The 24,986-nt window shown below is 45.1% G+C and overlaps 1 protein-coding gene and 1 long non-coding RNA gene across 7 annotated transcripts in view; one reads left to right on the plus strand and one right to left on the minus strand.

Annotated features, from left to right (window-relative positions):
• TSHZ2 (teashirt zinc finger homeobox 2) overlaps positions 1 to 24,986 on the plus strand; it is a 439,172-nt gene that overhangs the window by 322,703 nt on the left and 91,483 nt on the right. The window lies entirely within an intron of this gene.
• On the minus strand, positions 8,928 to 16,379 carry LOC125108256 (uncharacterized). 2 transcript variants are annotated; one of them, XR_007129857.1, is made up of 2 exons: positions 11,172 to 16,379; positions 8,928 to 10,213 (listed from the first exon to the last, which is right to left on the minus strand). It is a non-coding gene; the product is annotated as an uncharacterized LOC125108256 (long non-coding RNA). The 2 variants fall into 2 exon arrangements; XR_007129856.1 differs by having other exon boundaries at positions 10,304 to 16,379.

Raw genomic sequence — 24,986 nt, forward strand, 5'->3', positions numbered from 1 at the left:
CCAGTTTCACGTAGTGCTCACTGGCCCAGCCCTTGTCTGGAGGTCTCAGCTCTGGGTCAGGGAGGAGGGAGAAGAGCCAGACTCCTTTTCTCGTCCGAGTCCGCACTCAGGGGTCACATCCTCCGTGGGGCCTTTGCTGGCCTTCTGGAGCAGAACTAGTTCATCCCGTTGGTCCCTCATCTGCAGCATTGACTTCCCTGCGTGGCAGGACTTGGTTTGCCGGTCTGCTCCACGGAGAGCGCCTGGAGCCGGGCCTGGGAACCCAGGGCTCAGCCTTGTGTCGGGCAGCCCAGTCTGGTGCTGGACCGCAGACGGCTGGCTGAATGCAGGAGCCCACAACGGCCAAATTCGTAGTGGAGAGGCAGAGGCAGTGCGGCTCCAACCACAGCAAACTGCATGAATCTGGCCGTTTCTGAGGTCTAGTTCTTGGGAGAGGGTCTTGCCAAGGAGCATGGACTCATCCAGCACCAGTGCGGGTCTTGGTTAACCCGCATGATGAGCACAAGGTCTGCAAAGTATGAAGATCTGTGTTTTTCCACCGGAAGCATTTTATGTTTCTGTGTTTCGATGGGAGGTTTTTAACGCTTAGGCCCGTTATCGTGTCCCCGAGCCGAGATCTCCCGCAGGACATTCTCGGGGGCGTTCTGTGCAATCTCACTTTCCATCTCCTCACATCTCTGAGGCAAGAGTTTGTTGGGACTTGAGAGTTTTAATGGCTTTCCCTGAGCCCCGATCTAAGGGGTTAAAGTCATTAGTAAAGAGAAAGGTGAGGACAACACAGGGCTGGGTTGGGGGCCCTGAAGGGGAAGCTGTGGGGACTTTGAAGCAGGCCCAGGGAGAGCCAATGGCCCTTGTGTGGGGGCACCACTGCCCTCCAGTGGAAGGACTCTCAGGCCCACACAGGTGGGCCACAGCCGCTAGGGAGAGCAGGGAGAACAGCACTGCTATGCCTGCTGGGAGGTTGGCCTTCCGGAAGCTCACCCAAAGAGCCACCCAACATCTAACTCAGGCAAATGAGGTGCCTGGGAAAGGTGGGGGGACTGTTTTGCTTGTTGTTTGTTTTCAACTGTGTGACTTTTTGTACCCGTGGAAATAGGAAAGGAAAAAGAACAAAGGACTTGCCATATCTAGGAATGGCAGCCATGGTGTCTTAGATGAAACGCCCCATGTGTGTCTCCCTAGTGCCTCCCTGTTCTCAGGTTGCTTCTTTGGGAATGAGCAAGGAAGGAAGGACAGCGCTTCACACGAAGGAATGCGTGGCCGATGGTAGAATTTCAGACAGTACTGGGAGCATAACTGTGTGTAAGATTCTATCCATTCAAGCCCGCCAATACAGAGCAATTGCCTTCTTTGTGTCGGGGACTAAGGAGAGAAAGACTAGAGTGCTTGGGTGGCTCAGTTGGGTAAGAGTCCATCTTTTGGTTTTGGTTCAGGTAGTGATCACGGGGGTCGTGACATCAAGCCCCACGTCGGGCTCTGTACTCAATGCGAGTCTGCTTGAGTTTCGCTCTCCCTCTTCTTCAGCCCTTCTCCATCCTTTCTCTAAAACAAGTAAATAAATCTTTAAAAAAAAAAAAAAGGAAAAGAAAGAAAGAAAGACTTTGACAGGGACTTCTATTCTGAATGAGTTCACAGTTCCATGGAATAAACAGACGTATAACCCTGTTTGTCAGCAGTTGGGATGCCAGTATTTGTGGATTTATTTGTAATTTCGACCATTGATTCCTCAGCAACCCGCCATGATAGAGATGTGGTCACGATCTTTTTGCTGTGCATAAATTTGATTTGTGTTGCAATGCTAATGAGAAACACCAGTCAATAACCCAGTAAGTGCCCCAGCCAACCACCCAGCATCCACTCTCGATGAGACTTTGCCTTCCTTCACTCACCGTCGTGTGTACCATAGCGCTAAGTGGTATTATGACCGCGTTCCATTATGGAGAAGTGCCATCAAGTTTGCAGAGTAAACATGACCTTGTAAGGGTTGAAATATTTCGTTGTATAAAAGTATTTACACAAAACGTGCGACTCCCAAAGAAACAAGAATTAGGAGAATCCCATGAGCCTATATCATGGCACACCTGGGGTCACAAATTTGGGATCTGGAAAGATCTTATGCTGCGTGCCTTGCAAACGGCAAGAAGAAACAGGTCTACAATGATTATGATCAGATTTGCCAGATGAAAATTAGCTCCTGTGCTGTATGAGTTCATGTCCTGGAAAATATTTGAAACCAAGAAGGTCATGGAAGCCCTGAAGCTGTGTGTGCGGCAGCGTGTGATGCCAAGGACACAGATGACTGTGAGTCCTTGCTCTCAGATCACAACCTGGTCCGCAGAGCCCTGACAGCTGAGACCATTCTACCATTTGCTTAGTCTATTGGGTAGAAGTTATCAAACCAGAACACAGAAGTAACACATTACTCCTTCAGTCAAAGGAGGGCCCCAACATCTGGGCACGAGCTGTGAGGCATCAAAATGTTCTCAGGTTCCCTGAGCAATTACTGATATGTAGCCATTGACTCTATTACCCATTGGAAACAAAAGCATTGGTCCAAAACCCACAGCTCCGATGAGATCAGGAAGAGCCTCCCACTGCTATGTGAAGGGTTGTCCACAAGACGTGCCAGTATGGGCTCTGTGGACTGCCTGTTGACTCATTGTTTGATACAATAAATATTCACTGAGTGCTTGTATACGGCCAAGGACCGTCCTGAGGCAGTGAACACTGAGAGAAAGCTCCTGCTCACATCAGGACTAGCTTATAACTGAGCACAAAGAGAGAAAACAAACAAGACCAAACAAACACGCTTTGAAGGCACCCACATAGGCTGAGGGGCTCGTGACCCGGGTGACCGCATGACAGGTGTAAAGAGGACGATCACCGTGAGACCTGTGCGGGAGAAGTGGGCAGCCACGTAAGGGATGGCAGTGGCCGGCCCTCCGAGGAGGTGTGAAACTGCGCACACGAGGGGCGAAAGGCCTTGTGAACTTGAGAACAGCGGGGAGGAGGGCAATTCAAAGGGCGAGGAAGGGACCAGGTGGTTCAGTGACCCAAAGTCCATGGGCGAGAGGATGCAAAGGGAAGCCACGGGAGGGTTTAACAGAAGAGGGATGGGGTGTGTGCTGGGAACACAGTCAGGGACCGCCGGCAAGTCCGTGCTGCTCCCCCAGAGCCCAAACCTGCTCTTGCATTGTGACCAGTAGGAGAAAATGTGTGTCCATCTAGGTAAACCTCAGGACGCCCGTAACTAGCTGCGCGCTCTCTCTGTGCTACGCTTGTAAACAATGCCACATGAAACAGCCACGTGAACCCGTTTGTAATAGTTTGGATCTGAGCTTTACAGACTTGCCATTTGCAATTTAAACTGTTTGTTTCTCAGCAGCTCCCATAAGGGAGACATGGGAACGTGAACTTTTTGCTCTGTTGATGAGAGAGAATGTGGTCCATGGGAATAGGTCAGACACGATGAATATTTTTCCCTGCCACCTCTGGCCCTAGTGGATAAATGATTGATTATTGACCAGCCATTGATAATCGATATTCTCCATGTAGAATTTCTGGTGAGGCATTTCTTTTTTACTCGATAGAAGAAATTGCAGCTTTCTATCTCGCTCATAAGAAGATTGAATGCTGTATTGTCCCTTTTCCTCGCATTGGTTTGTTGTTGTTGTGTTGTGTGTTTTGTTTTTTGCATAGTTTTCTTTTGGTTTGGGGGTTTTGGGTTTGGGGTTTTTTGCATTGGTTTTATTTTTTTTTATTTTTGTTTTTGTTTTTTTAGCGTTTTGGTTTTTTTTTTTGTTTTGTTTTTGTTTTTGCATTGGTTGCCAGGAAGCTCATATCCAGACTGGATGGTTAATCGCAGAAACTATTTTAATTCTTATCATTAAGGTATTTGCTTTCTCCTTCTTTAATTAGCTTTATTATTTATTTCCATTTTATGTCACCTTAAATCTTTGTGTGGCTAGAGGTGGAATATCAATAAAGCAAATTACATACTTCAAAGCCACAACCCCGTAGTCGGCTTGCTATGGACCTCAGAAGTTTTATATCCACCGGTGACAGGATATGAATAGTTAGTTGAATTAGCAATTAAATACACTATTATTGATAATTTCCATAAAATGTTAAGCTTCAGGACTTTGGCCAAGAATCATTTCTACTAGAAAGTCAGGTTCTACCATAAATTCAAGGTCTGACTATTGCCATCAGAAAGGTTTTAAGCTTAATATAAAACAGGAATGTTTCTCCTCCCTGGAATGCATTTGCCAAAGAACTTCAACTTCTGTCTCCTTTCCTGTTGAACTTTAAAAAACTGGAGAGACAACTGTCTGTCGAGACTGTTTTGTCTGGAACCGGGCTTAAGGCAGCAATCCAGCATGATAAATTTCAATTCTTGGTCCCCAACTCAAAATTTCAGGAAGCACCTCGATCGTGCCCTGTTAATTGCAAAATTCACTTACAGTAAAAGTAAAAGAATAAAAAAGCCTCTCTTCTCCTTGGCTTCCTACGAAGCAGGAAGTATGGGGGCGGTGGTTGCATGCAGACTGAGGGCCCATGTGTCTGTGATGGAACCCTGAAAGTCATTTATAACCACGTTTAACCCTGGAAAACCCTGATTCCTCTCTCCCTCTGGTTACCTATGGAGCATAACCACCTTGGAGTTATTGCCAGATAATCCCGCATGTGGGGTTTAGTCGTAAACACGACTTCTGCATCCAGACTAACTATATGGATCATGGTTGTGGGGAGAAAAAGAGACAAAGATGCCAGATCCCATATGATATTCTAGGTGGTTCTCCATATCTTTTCTAAAAACAAACCAAGAAATCATCAACACCAGCAAGAACCTTATTTTTTAATGATAGAAATAATAAATATCCACTAGCAGGAAATGAAAGCTTTCAGGTAGACCACAAAGGAGGTGGGGGGAGAGAAAGAAAATGTCAGTGTATATTCCTAACATTTTGGTAGACATCAATGTGTAGTACACAAAATCTAGGCCAGGGGTTGACAAACTGAGGCCCTAAGCCAAATTCAGCCCACTTCCTTTTTTTTTTTTTAAATAAAGTTTAATTGGATACTACCCTGCCCATCTGTTTACATATTATCTGTGGCTAACTTTATGAATTAGGGGCAGAGCAGAACAAAGACTATGTGGTCTGCAAAGCCTAAAATATTTATTATTTAATACCTGGCCCTTTACACCATAAATTTGCTAGCCCCAATCTACACTTTTTGTCTCCACACATTTATGCTTAAACATAGTCTCATACACAATTTTTATTTTTACTTTTTAGTTTGAAATAATTATAAACCCACAGGAAGTTACAAAGAACATTTGCAAAGAGAAGTTCCCTGCACTTACACCCAGCTTCCCTCTGTGTTAACATCTTGCGTGATGATCGGATGGTACCAAAACCAGAGTGCATTCAGATCTCACCAGTTTCCGTGCAGTCCTTTGTGGTGATACACACACTTTTTAAATATAAAAATGACATGAAATATGATGCCTTTAAAGTTAAGAGTGGACTCCATATGACAGTAAAGAGAAAGAAACATGATTGTCGTTAGCTGTACCCTGAGAAATCCCCAGGAGTCCGATCTGATCTATTATCCAGGAGAAAATCAGAACCAGTAGGCATTCCCAGATCACACTGACCAAAACTTCTGAGGGGCTTACGCTTTATTTGCACCTAAACCTTGTAATCCTTTCTACTCTCTCCCTCCTGACCCTCCCCATCATCTTGACACTTAAAAAAAAAAAAAAAAAGGTGCCTGAAATATGACTGGGGAATCAAAAGATGACAGCGCATTGATAAGGTCCAGTAAAAGTCTCAGCTCTCTGAAGCCAGCGATTAAAGAGAAAAGTGACATTTGGTTTATTCAAATATGTGTATCTGACATCTGTCTGGGATTCGTCTGAGTATGGAGGGCTCCTTCCCCATCCCTTCCCGCCATGTGCCTGGTCTCGACATAAAACACTTTGTGAGGGATGGAGTCCTCAAGCTCAACAGGGTGACCCAATTTGCCAGGGTTTCTGGCAAATTGGGTCAGAGAGGGAGAAACCACCTCACCTGGGGCTTGTTATGAATTGTTACTGCATTAGAACACGTTTCCCTTTGGCTAGAATTACCAAGTGTGCACGTGGATTTGGGACGCACTGGTATTTGTGTTGAATGAGGGCGGGGTTCATGGACATAGGTTACATAGGTCTTTAGAAAATGTACAAGTATAGTAGGTAGGGAAGGGTAATACAGCTTTAAAAAATATATAAAATAATAATAATTTTTTTTAAAAAGCTATGGGAGAAGCGCAAACTATAAGGCAGTTGTGATTAAGAAATTTAATAGAGCAACTTGAATGGGAGATTGCAACTTAGCAGCAAGAAGCCCGTGAAAGACATGAATCCTCTCTTGGACTCCAGGGGTCACTGTGCTGGAAAAGCAGACAGGAGTGAGGCATTTGGTTCTTTCTGGACCCAGGGGGAGCCAGGAGGCCTGAATGAGCTGTGGCCCCCAGTGGGAAGATAGACTCTAAGTGGGTAGGGTAGACCCCGGGAGACCAGTTGGGAGGCTACAGGACAGCCCAGGTGAGAGGTGGTCATGTGTGAGCCAGTCGTTCCCAAAGTGTATTCCCAATGAGCAGCATCAGCACCACCTGTTCAAAAGCCAACCCTTGACCTCCCCAGAGACCTAGCTGCATTCAGAAACGCCCTGCGCTGCACTGAGTCCCCGATGTGGTTGATGCACACGGGGTTGAGCTACCCCCACCCCAGGACAGAGGTGTACACCGTGTAGGCGAAGAGCAGTGTTCAGACACTGTTGTGTTTTTTTTTATTTAATTTTTTATTTAAAGTCAATTTAGGTAACATATATTGTATTATTAGTTCTTGGGGGTAGAATTTAATGATTCATCAGTTGCATATAACACCAGTGCTCATTTCATCATGTGCCGTCCTTAATGCCCTGTTCTAAACACAGAGCTTGGGCAACAGAAAAAGAAAGTCTCCATCAGCTCTGTCTGTCAACACAGGATGCTTCTCCAGTGTGACACCTTCCCCACTCAGCCCTGCGTGTTCCCTCTGCGGGCACCGTACCTGTTTGGTTCTGCCCCTGCCCTAGACCCCTGGATAAAGGAGGAAGGCATTTCAGTGACAGGGATCCCAGAAACTTCTTCTGTTATCAAAATTGTGTCCTGTTGTCTGTTTGCTTGTTTTCGTGGGAGAATCCTCTCAACCATTCTCCTGAAAGTGCAGGAGAGGGAAAGGAAAATCTCTATGAAGGTTTCCAGGAAGGATGTTGGGGGAAAAGTAATAATAATAATAATAACCGGGTCTCCTGGTTCTCTTTCTCCAATCTGGCTCCCCTTCCCCAGAGGCAGCACTCAGTACCTCTGTTACTTTGCACAAGCGTGAGAAAGGAAAATCACTTCCAGCCATTCTGCCAGGGCAACAGAAGGTTCTGCTACAAATGGCCGCTCCTACAGGCTTCTCTATTAAACGCCGCTATCGCATTAAGCCCAGACAGGACCTGCTCTGTCGCCGGAAAGAATCCGCAATTAACATGGGGAGTTTACTCAGGATATTAATGGGTTTGGTTTTTAATTCCTATAATATTTTCATCAGTTAAAAAAAAAACTCATTCAACCTGCTTTAAGCTTAGAAAGTGGATTTGGTGGGGAGAGAAGGGACAGGATTTAAGAAAGCTTTATTTCTCATCAGGTAAAATGCAAGTATATGGAGGATTCTGTTTTGTTTGCAAAGAAACCTTCGCTTGAAGCAATCCAAGGTTGAGCTGTGACCACTTTGTGACCAGCGGCTGACTGCAGGAGAAAAGGACAAAGTGTAGGGAGCAGAGAGGTTTGCTTGTGTAGTTGCTAAATGCTGATTTCCCAATTCTCTTCCATGGTGATTCCATAGTCAGGCCAAGGAGATCAAGGGCATGCATGTTGTCCACCTCCAAAATATATATAGCTTAAATCAAGTCAGAACTTGGCTTACATTTACCATAGTTTATTGAATCAGGATGCCACTCGTTGTTAAGATGTATCGTTATTTACGGATCCCCAAGGGGGGAAGGAACAATACAAAAGCAATGCTGACAATTAATTGTAAGAGATCATTGATCAGAAGATGCATTCTGATCTCAGACACATTAAGATGCCTGGAGGTAGGCCTGACCAGATGGTAGGTAACCGCAGTGAAGCAATCATCAACCCTTGTTCCTTCTAAACTTTCTGCTCCATCAGGCTTAACATCAATGCCTTATCTGCATGTTTGTCACTCACGTGGCAGCAAGATGGTGGATGCATCTGATGTCCCCTCTGCAACAAAGTGGTAGAAGAGTATATCTTCTGCTAGAAAAACAAAATGAGAGGAATGGAGATGTATATATACCCCATGACAGTGGGATTATTTATTCACTTACTTGGTTCCTTTAAAGAATTGGCTTATGGGCCTTGTGAGTCGGGCTGGCCACCGTCTGAAATTTGTAGGGCAAGCCAGCAGGCTGGAAACTCTCAGACAAGAGCTGAAGCAGTTCTTAAAGTCTTCAACTGATTGGACGAGGCCCACCCACATTATCACGGATAACCTCTTTATTTAAAAATCGACCGATTATGGAATTCCATCACATCAACAAAATACCCCCACAGCAACACTTTGACAAACGTTTGAAAACTAGGGACCAGAGCCTACCCAAGCTGACCTACAAAACTAGCCATCACACAAAGAAAGAGTGGATGACAGCAAATCTCCCAGCAAGTTTGCCTTTTAATCAGGGAAGGACTCCATGCCCCATACGCCTCACTGGCGCATGATCAGTTCCAGCTTGCAAAGGAGGCCGGATGGTGAGAATTGTTTTTCGCCTCTATGGGAGGGTGTATATAAGGAAATGGACAGGGAATGGATTGGATGAGCCAACCCACAGGGGGTCGCGCCACCTATTTATTGGACATTTAATGCGTATAAGAGGCCAAACAGCCACGTGCCAGCCAGATTCGATCTTGTTCATCATTTACCAAAGATAAATAACTTTGGCTCCTAACACCAATACTCATTCCCTTTCCGAGCGAGGCTGCCGGAAAGGCTTTTCAATTAGAGGAGAGGCGCAAAATGCCTTTAAATATTTAAGCCAAAAAGTAAATCCACTTAAAGAAAAATATTAAATAAGTAAGAGGACGGGCGGTTTGCTGGAGCAGACAAGGGGAGGTCGCCCGGGACGTCTCCAGCAGAGTGTGGCCCCTCCAGACTTCACTGGGCGAAATCACAGGCCCAGGGCCCCACCGCTCGTGGAGCTCCAGGTGGGATCCTGGGAACGGTAGGGAGCCTCTTTCTCGGAACCTGCATGTCTTCGCCTGGGAAGGAGGGACACGTCTGTCTGCATCACAGTGTGGCCGCGCGGCCAAATGGGGTCCCACAGAGCTCTTCACGGTGGGCATTCCTCAAACACGGAAATGTTCTTCTTGCATTTGTCACTTCCCCAGTGGAGAGAATGTTTTCACGGTTCTTCCCATGTAACTGAAGGATTTTATTATAAAAAGAGCGATGAGCCTAGGTTGGAGGAAATCTCTTAGGCCCGCCCAGTCTTAATGTCCTTCATCTAGAACACGGGGCTGGGCCAGCATAGAGAAACACCCGGGAGGCCCCTTTGCCATCACAGGGAGACCCTCCTAGGAGACCTCATTGGATCCAACCACAAGAATGAACAGTAAACCGATTACTACCCTCCTTTTCCGAAGAGAGTGATGCGGGCCCTTTATGGTTAAATAATTTATTCTGGGTCACTGCGTGGTAATTGGCCATGGTGGATTTGAAGTCACTGGGGGCGATTTTGCCCCCGAGGCAACAGCTGGCAATGCGTGAGGCATTCTTGGTGGTCACGATGGAGGGGGGGGCTACTAACATCCAGTGGATAGAGGCCGGAGCCGCTGCCTGAGGTCATACAGTGAACAGAACAGCCCCCAGCAAAGAGCCACCCAGCTCCACATGTCAGCTGCGCTGAGGGTGAGAGGGTCTCCCCCACCCCAGTCTCTGTAGGCCTTGATTCGAAGATATTCCCGAGGGCCACACGAGGTTACCAGGTCACCAGGAGCCAGGCCAGCGCTACCGGTAATCAGAGCCACCGATGAAACTGTTGTATGCAACGTGGGAACGTGCTGGCCAGTGCAGGGGCTTACGGGAGTGAATTCCAGATTCTTCCCCTCTGAATCACTGGCAGGAAGACCAGAAGACAGAAACAAGAAGTAAGCCCAGCTTAGTCACCAAGGAGTCAAGCTACACTGCAACAGGTTAAACTCTCACCACCAGTCCACAAACTCAAGTGTGGAAGAAATGCAACTTCCTCGAACATTCTCCACCTGAAGACTCAATGTCAATTTCAAGTCTGTGTTCCCAGGAGCAGAGACTTATTCCTGGTCAGTTCAGGACTCCTCCCCGTTCCTGAGGGGACACAGCTGAAACAGGGGGTGGGTAGGAGCAGGCGGGGGAAGAGGGGTCCTTCAGGGAGCTGGTCATGTGGTGGCCTCAAGCTCTCACAGGTCTTCTGGTCACTGTGAACTCTATGAGGTCTCCTCGCATTTACCCAGCCCCCTCAGACTTGTGTGGCTGTGGACAGTCTCCCCTGGGGCACACGGGCACCCTGTCAGGCGGCCACAACTAGCTACACCATGCGTGGTCTATTGCAAGACGAAAATGTGGGGCCCTGGTTCAGAAAGTGCTAGGACTTTCTAGACGGTATTCATCCAGACATGGAGAGCCGTGTGTGACTGCCCAGGTCAACTACCATGACCATGGCCCTGGGGGGACCCCGGTCCTGAGGGACCCCCACCCTCAGGCCCAGATGCCTGATCACCCACTCCCTCTCAGCCATTTGGCTGGCTTTCCAGCCCTTTCCCCAGGGCATTGGAGCCCAGGCATCTCGAGGGACCTACCAGCATTCCTAGGTTGCTGGGGGAAAAGGTGGCAGGTTGTCACTACTCCTGAGTCCCCTTGAAACTGTCAGACTTTTCCAGGGACACCTGGCCGCATTTGACTGCCTAGTTTCCCCCAGGTCTCCTCTGCCCCCCGTCGACAAGCTTATCCTGTCATGTCCAGTAGGGTGACTTGCTTCGGTAATCACATCTTGTTCTGTTTCCGAACTGCCTCAGGAAGCATGGGTTGGCGAACCCACCTTTGTTAAACTCAAATTCCTTTCCGTTGTAGTTTTGGTGTGATCATGAGTAGCTGATGCCTGGTTGAGGGAAAAGCAGCCAATACAGGAATGCTGGGAAGAGCTGAGGCGATTTTTCAAAAGCATTATCCCACCAAATGCTATGGGCCACACATCACCATCCTCCCCACAGACCCCGGCAGAAGTGTATGTGCAGAAGGAAAAAACACAGGGAAAGGCATGAGGGAAATTGTGCTGGTGGGCTTCTGGGAAGGATCCCCATGTAGCCTGTAGGTCTCCACTTACATTCTCTCTCTTCCAGGAAGTCCTCTCTGACTTCCTCTCCCAGGTTGTGGTAACTACTCCTTCTCGAGCCCCCATGGTACAACAACAGTGCCTCCTACCCTCTGATCTCTGTCCTCTGTCCTGCAGACCTATGGGAGGTGGACTGGGGTAATTTGGAAAGCCACCGTGTTTAGGAGATGGGCAGATGTGGGGTAGGTCCTGATTCTGTGTCAGCTTGGGCACGCTGTCTGACCCCTCTGACTGGGGTTTTTCACACCTGACGGTACACATCCATTGCCTAAGGATCTTGTTGGAAGTGCAGATTCTGATTCCCTGTGAACAGTAAGATGACAGGCGAGCCCATCCTCCGAGTAGCCAGAAGGCTACTTTACTCCCACTTTACAGATCACTTTTCTTTCTGGAACAAATAAGGTAACTACCATGTGCCCTACGAAGATAGTAGCCAGAGTTCCTCAGGTCACTTTCTGGCCCTCTGGAGCTCCGACTGCCAGCAGATAGAAAGAAATCTCAGAGCTGAGAAATCCCAGTCGCTATCATTCTGGACGACCAATTGGCAACTCCAACCTCTCCGGCGGGGGTTTGTGAAAAATGTAATTAGCCCAGGTGAGGCTCATTAGAGCAAGCCTGGAATTCTGCCAGTGCTACCCCGAGCTTTATGCCAACCCCTTGATTTTAATATCAATGGCGGTGCTGACAATGAAGCTAGAAGTCTAGGCAGGCTAGGAGGAAGCTTTGTACCCAGGCGGGAAAGCATCCTCCCTCCTCCCCTTCCGCTCGCTCTTGCCACAAGGTGAGGCAGTTGGCTTCGTCGAATCAGAGCCAGCTCATGAGTAATTTCCACTCTGTCCTCCGTTTTCTAACAGCCTGGGCCCCAGGTGATCTAGAAATTAAATGAAGCTCAGAAAACCAGACAGCTTGGGGAGCGGGGCATCAATAGCCCATCCTGGGCTCCAGCAAGACTGTGTACTTCCATTGTCGGTTTCCTTGGAATTCCTCTGGGCCTTTGGCACAGGGCAAAGTCTCTCTCCAGAACCCCACAGCTCTGGAGTGTCTCTGCCAGAGGGTCCCAATCCCCCGCGTGTCTCCTTGTTCTCATGCAAAATTTAAAGTGGGCAATTGTAGCCAACGCTGTCTTTTCTCCCTGTAAATTAAGATATTTGTGCTGATGCGATGTTTTCGAAATAGGACTCTGGGCCGGCTCCTGAGCTTGGGGATGCCAGCATGCCATTCTTATCCTCATCATCTTCCTTTCTCATCACCACTCTCATTTACTGGGGATTTATTATGTGCTAGATTCCAGCCTTTGCATTTTGCCTGTATTCTCCCAATTAATGCACACCACAAAGAAGGTTATGCTCACATTACCAAGAGGAAGAAAACAGCGTCACCCAAAGCCATCCTACGGCTTAGTAGATCATCCTGTCTGTTTGGTCATCAGAGTTGAGAGTAAGGCTATTTTCCACTGTGCAAACCACCCCCCCCCCCCAAAGAATTTGGATTTAAAAGGGATTGCCTTATAAGTTTGGTTAGAAACCTGGAGCTGATCATTGATTTTGTTATAGAGAGATGAGAGGACGAGAAAGAGAGCAAAGAAAAGGAGGGGTGGGCCTGGAGGAAGTGGAGGGAAAGAAAATCAGGTAAATTCACAGAATAACATCCTTGACATTGGAGTGAGAAAAAATGGGAGCAGTGAAGTATGTCATACACTATATTTAACACTAAGCATTAGAGAAAACGAATTCCAACTGGCTATGTTAGAAATGGGTATATATTGATGTGTATGTATTAATTTAATATGACAAAAAACAGCCCTATTGAGAAAGGCTAGAAATAAAGTTTGTAACTTTCGCTTTCTCTCCTACCTATAAAATATAGAACTTAGGTCATGGTAAAATTCTGTAACCTGAGCATTCATTTTTTCTAAAGATAATTTGATGAATACATTCTACATATCAGGAAAGAGAGATTTAAAATATGGAGAGACAGAGAAAGAACTTACCACGTAGTGGGTAGATGGATAATTCGTTTCTGGGAAGAAGTAGGAAAGTCTGAGTGTGTTGTGTTACAGTTACTGTCCTGCAAGCGACAGAAACTGATTCTGGTGACTTCAAGGAAGCACAGGGCCCCAGGGGAACAAAAAAGGCATCTAATGGCAGTCCGAGGCCGGGAGTCAGGAACAACATTGCAAGAAGCTGTGTTTTTCACTTGAGATTTGAGGAAATAGCAGAAGAGCGGTGCAGCCTAGCGTTCATGAATGTTTCGGTGGGTGTGAGGGTGTCGGGAACGGGGCGGGCAGGTGGAAGGTGAGGGGGCCCAGCGAGGGGCAGCACGAGTGAGAGAACATTCCACAGGAGGTAACTGGAAACCCCCGCAGATGGGCATTGCCTCCAGACACCTGAAAAAGGGGGCTGAGTGGGCAAACGTCAGGGGAATAACCCACACAGGGGATGGGCCCCGTCTCTCCCCCGGTGGAGGCCAACTGAAGCAGGGTTGAAGAAATCACAGAAGGAGACAGCCCAGGTGAAAACTCCTACCACTGGAAGCATCTAACGAGGATTTTATGAAGCTGCCTCGTGAGGAACTACTTCACTCCAGGAGAATGCCTCCTGGTTGCAGTGACTCAGAGAGCGATCTGCGAAATAATTCACCAAATTAGAGTTTGCCGGGTGTAAGTTTGTAAATCTGATCCCCCTGCCCGCCCCCCATTACGTTGATTATATCTTTCATCCCCAAGAATGAAGCCAAGAGCCTCCCCCTGCCCCTCCTCCCCTCCCTCTGTAATCCTCACCCCTCATTTCTCAGCACCCTGCCACCCCTAAGGCAGTGGCGTGATCCCCGAGAAGCTTGCAGGGAGTTCATTAAAACCCGCCACCCTCTCCATTGCCCACCGGGCACTCCCAGCAGCCCCTGGGGCCATGGCGGTGGCAAAGCAAGACAGTCACTCAGGAGGGGCCGGCCCCCTTGGAGGACAGGGACCCCCCGCACGAATGAGAGGAGCCAGCAAACAGTTAATGGTTTAATCCTTTACAGAAAAAGTCAAGGCAGACTTGTGATTCTTGATGTTAATGAAGGTGTCACACATTGTCTAGAGAAAGTTGTGCCTGGCAATCTTCCCTTTTTCGGATGCCTACCCCAGTGACATTTCATCTCACATCCACCTTAATGAAATGCATAATTAACATATTCTAATTGTGCTGAGCGCTGCGATGATTTTGACAGAACTCACTTTCCATGTCTAATTTGATGCTAATTTAATCTGTTCCTCTCCCGCTGACATGACCTTTCTTGATTGAGTTTCACTGAGGAAATTTTTTGATGGATTGATTTATCAGCATTGCAGAGACAACAAAGGCTCAGGGTGCACGACAGAAAATAGGAAGGGAACGGCCCTGGAAGCCAGCGCGCTCTGAACTTGCCGGCTGGAATGTCCTCTTTCCAGAGACGGCTTGTCTGATCTACTGATGGAATTTGAGAAATGTGACATCTGTGTGCGGGTTTGATCTCTCCGATAAAGACAGTAAATATCTTATTGTGCTTGTGAAGCTTTGCATGGAAAACTCCTCCAGGGCTAGTGGAAGGTAGCTTAGGACGTTCCTGGTGACAAAGAGCCAACCTGGCCAGCGGCTGATGGCCACTTCCTGCCTGGGCTCTTGAGTGGAATTTGGTCGCTTGGCTTCTGCCAGGAGGCACAAGGAGGCAGGACGGCAACTATCTTCGGTTAAGATGAAGGAACGTAGCAACTACCAGGGTCACCGCGTGGGGATTTCAGACTTCAGGAGAGGTACACCTTGACCTTGTAGGAGCGTCTATGGACTTTTCCCCCAGCGCACCTGCCCTTGGAAACACGGTATCTAAAGGCGATGCTTATGACTGCCTCTTTGTCCAAATCCAGATCTATGGGGAGGTATGTGCTTAGGATACAAGCAGGGAGTCCACCAGTCACCAGGTGAATCACAGAGGGGAACCCGTGAGCCAGTTGCAAAGACAGAATCCTCAAAACTGTGGAAAAAAAAAAAAAAAACTCCTTGGTTTGGGGGTTTTGTTTCATGTATTCTTTACTTCGTTTACCCAAATGTTTCTTCTCTTAGGAAAGATGTATGTAAGTTGTCCAAGTAAATAGATGTTTTCTTCAGAGTCCCTGAGGAGGAGGAAACATTTATTCCAACATGGCTGCCATGACCGTAAAGATTTTTGCAAAATTTCTCCAGGAGCTGTCTGATGAGCCCCACAAGGATAGCAAGATAACGAGATTATAATCATTATAATTACACTTCATCATAGATCAAAAGCAGTTTAACTCAGCAAAATGACCTGGCCAGCTTCACTCTCCTTTATTCTAAGCAACTTCTGGCTTTGCACAAAGATTCAATCCCTCTGCCAAGCCTGGCTGGACAGTGTGGCTAGGGGTGATCTCAAGGCAGCGGGCAGAGCAGAACATGGACCCAGGGGCCACACTCCTTTGTTTTTAGCTCCCCACCTCCACCCCTGCATCATGAGCAGGGAAACTGGACGGTTTTCTCATGGGCAGAATGGCAGAATGACAGTCCTACCTTAAAGAGCTTTTTTGAGGACTAAATTAGTTAATAATGTATCTGCCAGGCAGAAAGAACAGTGCCTGACACATAGCTTGGCTCATCTTTTAGGTACGAGCCACTCTGATAGGAAACGGGCCGAAGCCTTCTAACACTAAAGTGGCCTTCCCAGCTGAAGTCTGGAAGTGGCTAGACCTGTTCTCTGAGATTATTAAGTGACCAGATATACAGTTTTGAGGCAACTTCAACGATGTGTCCATTTCTACTGCTGTTGTAGCAAATGACCACAAACGGGAGCGGCTTAAAACAATGCAGACGGACCATCTTATAGTTCTGGAGGCCTGAGAGTCCCACTCCGTCTCTCTGGGATAAAATAAGGCGTCAGGCAACTGTTTCCCTGTCTTTTCAGCTTCTGCGGGGCTGCCCTACATTTCCCAGCTCACAGCCCCATCCTCAAATTACTCTAACCTCTGTCCTCATCTCTCCTCTTAATGGCTCTGGCCCACCTGCCCCCCTCCTCTAAGAACCCACCTGGATAATCCAAACTCATCTCTCTGATCTCAGGATCCTTGATCTGCTCCAGTCGGCGGAGTCTCTCTTACCATGTCCAGGAAGCGTTCACAGGTTCTGGGGATCAGGACGTGGGCATTTTCGGGGCCATTACTCAGCCTCCCGTAACTGGTTTCACTTCAGGCAGGAAGTGGTTCTCAGCAGAGGAGATCAATGCCCTCCCACATCTCAGTGCCACTCCGCCATACCATTTTGAGGGAAGAAAATCGATCTGGAGGAAGTAACTGAAATCAGAGATAGGACGGGATCTCCAGGGTGGTGCGGTCCCCTGGAAATGCTTTGCCTCCGTCGGCTTTGCGAGAATGTTGGGGTGTTTATCCGTCAGTGTCAGGCTTGAAACTATTCAAGGATTCCAATCCCAGGTACATGCCCCTTTGAAGCATATCCATCTGGCTGCGAGTTTGATCATGACAGGGGCTCCTGTGTGATATGTTTAACACAGTATTCTCCTGGCTTGGTCAAAGCCTTTCTTACAGAGCCTCCAACAAGCCAGGAATTTTGATCTCATCCCATTCTCTGCGTTTCTGCAGGGCCTAGGACAGTGCCCAGCCCCTTCAAGGCAATCAATATACTTGTCATCTAAATGAGTAAGTGGTTGATACTGAGGGCTTTTGTAGTCCTTGGAAACTACAACAGTTTTTCACAAAGACGAAACAGGTTTTGTCTATTCTGCTAATATCCCACCTGGAAAATCCTGGATTTCTCTAAATGTGATCATACTCTGTGGTCACCATGAAACTTCAAGTTTTTCCCACGTGAAACCAGAAGAGAGACTGGGAACCCATCGTTGCTTAGAGCAATGTCTGCTCATCCAGTCGTTTTCATTAGAATAGTTCACTTCAATAAGATCCTGGGCATTTTTGATAAGCCAGCATCCAGGGAACAAAGCTGTTATAAAATGACTTACTTAGAGGTTCCAGCCATAATTTTTGGCCTCAGCATATTGCTGGGTGTTTTTTTTCTGTCAGTCTAAAGTGAAAATGTAACATTTCAATTGCAATCCATTAGAAAGAGGCGAAGAAGGGGCTATTTGCATTTGATCCACAAATTGAACCAGAATAATTTTGTCAACTTCGGATCTGCCAATACTCCGTTCTTTAAAAAATTAAACTAAATACTCATTAATTCACTGTTTTCCCTTATTGAGTGAAAAGGTTTTTTTTTTTTCTGTCAACTGTGTTTTATCCAGAAACAGTTAGAGAATATTTGCATTATTAAAAATTGGAGGTGGGGAGTGACATTTCCTTTGAACTCCAAACAAATTGCAAACTTCAAAAATGTGTGACAGAACAACCTAGCATTATAACCCAAGAGTCACAATGGAGAAATAAGATGAAGGAAATGAAGAGGTTTGGTGTTTTGTTTTTTTTTTTTTTGCAAATAGGATGCTAGTGATGCTTAAGGCCCGTGTATTAGTTTTAGCGTTTACAAGTATTAATTGATTCTCTGTCAAAAGAAGTATCATTTTAGGTCACATAAAAATTAGTTCAATTATCATCAATCCAACAATTTGAAAGACTATATGTGGTAGGTGAAATTCAAAAGACGGTCTCCCACAATCCCCATCTCACGTTTGTTCAAAACCTAATCTAGCTACTGCACTTAAGGGATTTTGCAGATGTAAGGAATAGCTCAAACTCGTTGACCTTAAGCTAGAGATTATCTGTCTCAGGTAGGCTTGGTCCAATCAGGTGATCCTTTTAAAAGCAAAGCATTTTCTTTAGCTGGAAGCAAAAGGAGACATCAGAGAGATGCATCCCTACTGGCCTCAGGGAAGGAAACAGGAAGAAAATTGGGGTCAGACATATTTGAATTCAAATTCTCCACTGTTGGGCTTATGACTTTAGGAAATTTTCCTAATAATCCTATGCCTTAATTTTCTAAATCATACTACTAGCAATCTCAGAAATGTATCATAAGACATTAAGAGAGATAATATATACAAAATATATTATGACACATACTATGTGCACAACAAATGTAATGATTATTATTTTTTTAATGTTCTCTTGTAAGGTTACCATTCACTGACTCTTTTGCAATCTGGGTTCTAATTCTAATAAAACAATATGAGTCCACCCACATGAAACAAAACAGAAAAGTATAATCCAAGTATGAGGTTTTGTACTATGTTGGGATTGTGGGTGGGGCCAGCTCTTCACCCCTTTCTACATTTCCTTTTGATCCTCACCTAAGCTCAGTATTTTCCCCTGAATATACTGTGTAGCTGACTGTCCCTGCGTGTTTCCAGGAGTTCAAATCTATATCGTCATGCCTTTTCAACAAAAACTAGCTACCCTGGGTCCTGTTCTTCCAGGATCCCACAAAGTAAGTGGGAAGAGTCTTACAAATTAATTTGTACAAAGTGGATAATGACCAATGATCACTTAGCTTCCCATATGTATTCCATTAGAGACTCTTAATGCCTTCACTCTAATAAATAAGGTGGGATTTCACACATCAGCTTCAAAGCTAATAGAAGGATAATTGGGGGGACTGCAAATCCTTTTGGTGTTACTGGAAGCTGTCCCATGTGGGTAACAATCCATACAATGTCCAGCTAATGACATCTTTTCCTGTTTCCACCCCCTTTGCTCATATGGTTGGCTGATTTCTCTACTTGACCCCATAAGGATTTCCACAAGTTCCTTCTTCTCATTAACTCATCTGTATTACTTAGAAAAAAAGCAAAGGAATATGTGTTTTATTAGGAAGAAATAGAAAACAAAGGAAGTCAAAATAGAAAACACCAGAGATCATTTATCATCTCGTCCTCTATAGGAGATGATGATGTGAGAATGTCAGTAATGGAGAGGGCTATGGTTGGCACATGAATCAGGTTGGAAGAGAGGCTCAAAGATTTGCCCCAAAGCTGTGTTGTGTAGCAAGCATCCTGTGGTACCCCAGGGATATAAATCAGTTGCTGATGGAGATTAAGATAGGGATGGTGCCCCATCTCCCAGCTATGCATGAATTTTATGGAATGAAACTGTTATGGTATATAAATCATATCTCAGTAAAGTTGTTGATGAAACAAGAAGAAAAGGTGGACACAAAGAAGAGAGGTCTTTCTGAGGAGGTGACATTGACGCTGACATGGGGTGTAAGCAAAGAGAAAGATTGGCTGGGGTAGGCGAGAACATGGCTGGCTGAGAGAGAGTCTGTGCAATGACCCTGAGATGAAAGAGGACTTGGCGTGTGTCATGAACTGGTGGAAGGCAAGGATGGCTTGACTATGTTGAGCAAAGACAGAAGTTTTGAGAGAAGAGACTGGGGAGTCAGGCAGCAATACGCTTTGCAGGATTCTCAAGCCTGATATGAAGGGTGTTCCACGTGCTCTGGGCCGTTGAGAGATTTGAACCAAGGGACTGACATGCAGTGATTTATAATTGGCAACATTTTCCTTAAGAAGAGTAACAACCCATACTGTGGCCTTACTATTCTAGGGATTTCACATTACTAATTTATTTATCCTTCACAATAACCCTGAGGTCAGTATCCAAAGTAACTTGCTCAAGAAAGCTCATGGAGAGCTGTGATTTGAGCTTAGTACCTCCCACACCAGAGCCTGAAATCTTAACCAGTACCCTACCCTTCAAAGTAGGGATGGACAGATATCCTGTGAAGTTATACGTGGGCTTGGAAGGATCCCACACTTGGCTTAGTGCTCTCCCATCACCATCTTGAAATGCTTAATGAGGGTGCCTGGGCGCCTGGGTGCCTCTGTCAGTTAAGCATCTGCCTTTGGCTCAGGTCATGGTCTTCAGGGTCCTGGGATTGAGCCCCACGTCCAGCTCTCTGCTCAGCAAGAAGTCTACTTCTCCTGCGTCTACTGCTTCCCCTGCTTGTGTTCTCTCTCTCTCTCTCTCTGACAAATAAATAAATAAAATCTTAAGAAAAAAAACCAAAATCATCAACCTTTAACCAAAAAATAAATAAATAAATAAATAAGAAGAAAGAAAGAAAGAAATGTTTAATATATTTAATGAGGGATTCCTGGGTGGCTCAGTCAGTTGGGCATCAGCCTTTGGCTCAGGTCATGATCCCAGGGTCCTGGGATGGAGTCCCACATCGGTCTTCTTGCTCAGTGAGAAGTCTGCTCCTCCCTCTCCCTCTCCCCTTGCCTGTGCTCTCCCTCTCTCATTCACTCTCTCTCTCTCTCAAATAAATAAATAAAATCTTTTTTAAAAAAAAAGCTTAATGATTTTTGAACAAGAGGCCTCTGGTTTTCAGTTTGCATGGGACCCACAAATTACCTAGCCAGCACTTCTAACCCCTAGAGTTTTTACTATAGAAGGAGTCATTAACCACTGAAGGTCATGGATGGGCTGGCCAGGGAGGAAGACCAAACCCTTAAAGTTAAACATGAAATTTCTCATGCATATCCATTTTGGGAGAGAATTCCTTCAGATACTCAAAGAGATCCCAGCTTTCTTCAGATACTCAAAGAGATCCAAGAATCCAAAAAGAATACAACTTACTCATTTACTGGAGACCTCTCATTCTGATTATGGGGAACAGGTAGATGATGGAGTGAACTTTGTTCTTATTCAGCTTCGTTCTCCTCTATTTATCAATAGTCTTTGTATCAACAACATTCTTTCCAGAAAACAGAAATAATAATAATAATTATTATTAAGTTTATTGCTATTATTATTAATGAATAAAAAGAAGTGGAAAAGGAAAGTTATAAGCTGAAGATTTTCTTTGGTGTGTTTTTCTTCCTAAAGGGCACCTAAATTCTGTCTTTATCTCCTCTGCCACCAGAGCTTTTTAAATCCCCCCCCCAAAAAAAAAACAGAAACAAAAACAAAAGCAAAAGCAGCACTTCTGAATTTATATTAATGAATTTGGTTTAACATTTTTCACCGGGTTGCCTGAATTCAATTTCTCTTTGTTTCAGAGACCAGTTGGGTTATACAGGTACTTTTCAATAATCATATTACATCAGAAAGTACTCTGTACCCAGAATATATTCATAATAATAAATGTGAATATGTGTATTCCATAATAAATAATTGATAGTTTTAATATTCTAATTAATTTATTCAATAATTAGTTATTACTATCATCTTAGAGCCTGGACTTATTTATAACTAGAAGAAAACTAGATTTCAAAGGTAGGACCTCAATTCCATTTAAAATAACCCCCAATTAATTTCTAAGCTGCTGAAGGCAAATGATAAAATTTTTATCTCCTGGTGCAAAATTTCCTGGAAGTTGTTTGTGCTCAGAAAACAATTACATGCCCATGAAAAGAGAATTATCCACTTTAAGAATAATAGGAGTGAAAATAGGCCTCTGGATTTATAATGAAATGGTTTCTTGTTCTTCCCTGTCGAGGCGCTGATGTCTCTGCACGCCGAGCCTTGCAAAGCATGAGGTCCCCAGCTCTCCGAGCTATCAGACACGCGCTCTCTGCATCTCCCGGGGCTCTCCCAGGGCGACCCCACATGGGGACCTCCCGACTCTGTTTATTCTTAGAGTGAGCAATTGCATACAAATGGAGAATACTAGGACATAGGCCACCAGCACAGAATACTGAGACAAGGGAGAAGAAAATACTTCTCTGAAAACAAAATATTAATTCGACTCTAAACCCAGGATAGATTTTCCGAAGTGGAAAACCATTCCTGGGAAGAATCAGAGGGAGTTGGTTTGTTTTCATTTTCACATTTACCAACACAAACTCATGTCTCTTCTAAGGGCAGGGATGCACCCGAAGCACACAGACGGTTTCTTGAGACAAAAGCAACGTTGCTCGTTTGCCACTTAATATTCTTCTATTTACTGGACAGTTTTCTTCTCTTTACGAAAGAAAAAAAGAAAGACGAAGGAAGGAAGGAGGGCGGGAAGGAAGGGAGAGAGAGAGAGAGGACAAACCCAGCAAGGATTGTTTCCATGAAGCTTCTGTACCTGAGGAAACTGGAAGAAAACCCTAGCAACTGAAACCCAGTAGGAAAAAAGTTCTATTCTTTTTTTTTTTTCATTCCAAACTCTTTCATGGGAAAATCCACTCATTTGTGCATAAAATAAAATGGCAAATTAGACTTACTTGGAGAAATAAACGTAGAAACCATTCATCCATTATTTTTAATGGTCCTTTGCCACTTGATGAAGCAAAAATAACACTTCACGCAGCTGACAGATAAGCCAAGCAACAAAATCCTCCTTCCTTTCCTTATGAGATGATTGCTTTGAATATTATGTTTTATTCTAAAAACCAAAACCAAATATCTATTGTGAACATATGTGTAACTAAGAGCTACACTAAGTCATCTTTCCACTGTGGCATGCTTTTTTGCTGGCTAAAATATACTCCCTCTCTAATATTTTCCTGCTGGTTGCTCTTAGCCAATACCCAGATGTACTGTTTACTGAGGGCCGCTGGTAGCAGGTATGTAGTCTTTCATTAGGTCTTCCAAACTATTTCAGGAAGCAAGAGTTACAATCCTGCTTGGTAGATAAAGTAGCCTGGCATCAGAGTCCTTCATTCATAAAGAGGCACCTCCCTCTGCCCCAGTGGCTGGAGTCAGGCAAATGGGGGTCACACCTGGCTCTTTCTTACTGTGTGATTAGTTATTTAACCTCTCTGTGCCTCATTTTCCTGTCTGTAGAATGTGGAAAATAATACAGGACCACAATCCTTTGGCCATAATTCACCCAAAATCTCTGAAAATTAAAGTGCTTTCATAAAGCAACATCCAGTAACAGTGGCTTCACACCAACACTCATTTGGCCAAAAAAAAAAAAAAAAAAGACAGAAGCCTGCTGGCATGAGATTATTATAATCTCTCTTGGCCCTACGGGGTGAAGGTCTGAGCAGGGGAGCCAGCAAACACAACGGTTCTGAGCCATGTGCCTGCTATATTGGAGAGATAGAAAGAAAAGCCTTGAGGAATGGAACTGAAAGATGGGAGGTGGGCAAGGCATGAGGGATAAGGTCAGAAAAGGTGACAGAAGCCACATCACAGGATAACGGTGCCATGCTGATATGGTAAGTGGTCAGTCCAAGGTCCCACTTTGGGTAGGCAGCAAAGCCAGGACTCAAGGCTGGGTCAGCTCCATCAATTTACTTGGCAAGTCTCTCAACACAAGGGAAAACTTATCTTTAAGACATCATTATAAAGAGTCTCAGGCTATGAGACTAAGGAAAAGATTCATAAATATGGCGGCCACTCGGGCACCTGGGTGGTTCAGTTGGTGAAGCATCTGCCTTCAGCTCTGGTCATGATCCCAGGGTCCTGGATTGAGTTCCAAGTCAGGCTCCCTGCTCAATGGGGAGGCTGTTTTGCCTTCTGACCCACCCCCCACTCATTCTCTCAATCTCTGTCTCTCAAATAAATGGGTAAAATCTTAAAAAAAAAAACTCAGCCACTCAACTCCAACATTGACTTTGGAAACCAGGTAGGAGTGCAACTTCAGTAGACTTCAAGTTCAGGGGCTAGCATCAATGCTCATGTCAAAGACCTTGCTGAGTTTCTCTGTAACACAGAAGCATCTTTGTGAAAAGCCAAGATTTCAAAGTGAGGGCAGAAAGGATATATTGTGTAGATATAGCAAAAACGTATATAATATGTTGTAAACACAATATAATAATAACAAAATTATTTAGCGTAAGACTGTACCTCATTTCATCCCTAATCTTGTCCACTGCTTGTTTATACATATCACCTCCTAGATAGCCTAAGATTTAATTTATGTAGGCTAGAATTGGTGAAATATAGTTATCTGGTCGCCTACTATGAATTTTCTGCTCCAAATTTTCTACCTTCGTCAACTGAAGTCCAGAAACATTCCTTGAGCTCTTACTCTGCACCCAGCACAGTGCTGTCTCCTAGAGTCCTAGAAGTAGAAAAGATATTGTCCCAAATTCACCAAGTGTCTAGTGAATACAATCTGTTTTCTTTCTAGCATGCCAAACAAGTGATATTTCATTGTCCCGAAAAGCTGGGATTTTTTTTTTGTCCTGATTTAATAATAATGCCAACATTTTGCCAGCTCTTACAAGGTGCTAGTCACTACATTCAGCTTTGATGTAGATGACCTCCCTTATTCCTACAAAGTCCAATATTTAGCATTATCCCCATTTTGCAGATGGAGAAACTGAAGTACTCGAGACTAAGTATCTTATTCAAGACCCAGTGCATGTAAGTGATGGACATGGGGTGTCAAACCTTGGCAAATCAGACTCCAAATCCAGCCCTCCTAGCTGCTGTGCCATGGTAAAATTTATATTAAAAACGCATATGTCCAGACGAATGTCCATAGTCAATATCCCTTTCATTTTAGCTAATGCAGTCTTCTTTGTCTTACCCTAGAGGGTTGGTTCAGGCTTTGCTTTTGAACCAATGAAGCATAGAGAATCCACATGCACTGGGTTCCCCCTTATTGGCGCTGCACCCCAACCTCCCCCGCCCTCCCCCCC

This window comes from Lutra lutra, chromosome 9 (assembly GCF_902655055.1).
Source record: "Lutra lutra chromosome 9, mLutLut1.2, whole genome shotgun sequence".
Taxonomy (NCBI): domain Eukaryota; kingdom Metazoa; phylum Chordata; class Mammalia; order Carnivora; family Mustelidae; genus Lutra; species Lutra lutra.